Raw genomic sequence first — 2,600 nt, 5'->3', positions numbered from 1 at the left:
TGTGAGGTTAATGCAATAGGTCTATAACTGGAAGGGTCTGACTGATCTTTTCCTGGTTTTGGAATGGGCACTATTATTGCTTGTTTCCAAGCTAAAGGAAGTTGGCCAACATCCCAAACTTTATTAAACAAACCCAACACCGTGTCTAGTGCACTATCTGTCATGTGTGCCAACATTCCATAACATACAGCGTCCTTCCCTGGAGTGGTCTGACGAGCACTCGTAATTGCTCTTCTTAGCTCAAACATATTAAACGGTAGATCTAACGGATCTCCTGACACCTCCCTTTTCTCTGTTATTTTGGGATTCTTCAAGACCTAGACCTCTTGTTCTTCTTTCTTTTTCTTTTCCATGCAACCATGAGTTTTACAGGTGCATACCGCCACCTACTGTACCGGAGTATGTGGCACTTACAGGGACTACACATCCATCCTTCCATCCATCGTCAACTGCTTGTCCTGTGTACAGGGTCGCCGGAGCCAATCCCAGCTGACATCGGGCGAAAGGCGGGGTACACCCTGGACAGGTCGCCAATCCTACTTCACATCATCAAAATAAAATAAAACTAAACCCCATAATATATCCGTGTACTTTTTTTTATATTATTGCACAATAGCTTTCTGTGTGTCCTTTACCCCATCTCCTGTTGTTTCTAATAAACCGTCATGGTCCCATTTGCTTCCTGCCTGACTTATCTGTTGATTTAGCCTAATCCTCTCATCCATGTTTCCTACATGTAATAACATCGGACATTTTCTATGGATTTACATTCCAAACATTCATCTGATTGACGTTTGCTTATTAAAAACAATATTTCATTTAATCCTGTATGACCAAACCTTAGTCTGGTTAAAACGCTTTTCTCTCTTCTGTTCCTTCTAATCACACCCTGAGCATTGATAGATTTCTGCACACTGTAATATTTCCTTCTACTATTCTTCATGTCCATTTCTTCATCATTTCTTTTTTGATTATTGCCTTAACTTCTCATTTTCCTTGTTGATTTTGAGCTATTTTGTCTGCTCCATCATTCCCTTTTATACCTACATGTGCAGGTACCCAGCAGAATCTCACATCTATCCCAAGCTTCTGTAATCTAAATAAACTTTGATGGATTTTTAACATTAAATCTTCTCTATTACATGTAATTTTTCTAATACTATAAAGGGCTGCTACAGAAACTACACAACACTCCACTCTGTCTGGTCGTACTTCCTCTTCCCACTGTAACCCTACAATAATCGCCATCATCTCTGCTGCGTACACTGACGCCTGATCAGGATATCTCTTCCCAATGCTTACATTCATTGTTGGTCTGTTCCTACCTTGTCCTTTTCATCTTTAGACTTGTTTGTATAAATAACTAAATAACTGTAATATTTGCTTCTTGCACTGACTTGCCATATGTCCTTTCCCACTCTCTTCCCATCCTGTCTTTACTGCCATTATATTTAAGTCTATCTCAGTTTTTGGAAACAACCAAGTAGGGATATTACTAATAGGTGTAGGGGAGTTACACCAGGTATTCTGTAATTTATATTTCTTTGATTCAGCCTTTGTTATACAGCCAAAGCCATTACCTTTAAAAGAAGTATACTCCCAACACTCCTGAATCACACTCTTTGAAGGGTTTTCATAACCACATCCATGTAAATGACTCCAGTGTGTAAGCATGAGTTTATTGCTTTTCAGGTCTAAGGGCACTTCTCCTAACTCAACCTGGATTGCCTTAGTTGGTGTTGATCTCATTATACCAGCACAATTTCTCAATGCTTTCTTAATAACTCTTATCTATTTTTATTAAATGTGTTTTAGCTGCTGCTCCATATACATAGCATCAATTATCTATTGTTGACCTCAGTAAATACACAGGGCCCACATGTGAGGAGGGCCCACAGAGATCAGAAAACTAGAATACAATACTAAATTGAATAGCCGCGGATGTGGGGAGGGGCCCATTGAGAATGCCTATGCAGGGGGTCCAGAATTTTGTGCTACGCTCCTGTTTGCATTAACCTTGATTATCTAATGGTGTGTTGCAGTTTCTCATTGTGACTACTCAATGGCAGTTATCAACCATGATTTAAAGTACAGTTTCTTGCAGTTCCTACTTTTTACAATTACCACTGGAAAGCAGTCAACACCATAATCATGCACTGCCATGAATATGCAGAGTTAGCACTATTGGTAGTGTGTTTCTCCACTGCAGTTATGTTTTTACTGTAACTATTTTTTAGTCACTAGTAGCTAAGATATCTCCAACTCACAACTTGATATCTTCAACTATGCAAATAGCTCTGTTAAATATTAATGAAGATCATTCTACACAAGGATTAGGTCAAGAAGACAGATGATTGAAGATTATCTATGCATCCTGATGGGATAAAACGCACTTTGATCAATGTTCTTCCTTATTGTAGCATACTCACTTGCATGGTGGCATATAGGCTAGGTTACTTGTCACATGAAATGGCCCAATGTGACATAAACTTATCAGCTTGAAGAACACGACCCCCACCACTGTGAAGCTACATGGGCAATTTCAGTGGCAATGCAATTAGTTACTAGTAGTTCATTTTTACTAGTGAAACAGAAATAGT

At 39.0% G+C, this 2,600-nt stretch overlaps 1 long non-coding RNA gene across 1 annotated transcript in view; it reads left to right on the top strand.

Moving 5' to 3' along the window:
• Positions 1-284, top strand: part of LOC123971341 — a 2,147-nt gene extending 1,863 nt beyond the window's left edge. The window contains exon 2 of the long non-coding RNA XR_006825156.1: positions 7-284. This is a non-coding gene — a long non-coding RNA (uncharacterized LOC123971341). The remainder of the gene's footprint in view (positions 1-6) is intronic.
• The last annotated feature ends 2,316 nt before the right edge of the window (positions 285-2,600 follow it).

This window comes from Micropterus dolomieu, linkage group LG05, assembly GCF_021292245.1.
Source record: "Micropterus dolomieu isolate WLL.071019.BEF.003 ecotype Adirondacks linkage group LG05, ASM2129224v1, whole genome shotgun sequence".
NCBI lineage: Eukaryota > Metazoa > Chordata > Actinopteri > Centrarchiformes > Centrarchidae > Micropterus > Micropterus dolomieu.
Note: the sequence above shows the minus strand (reverse complement) of the source record. Positions and strands in the feature narration are given on the sequence as shown.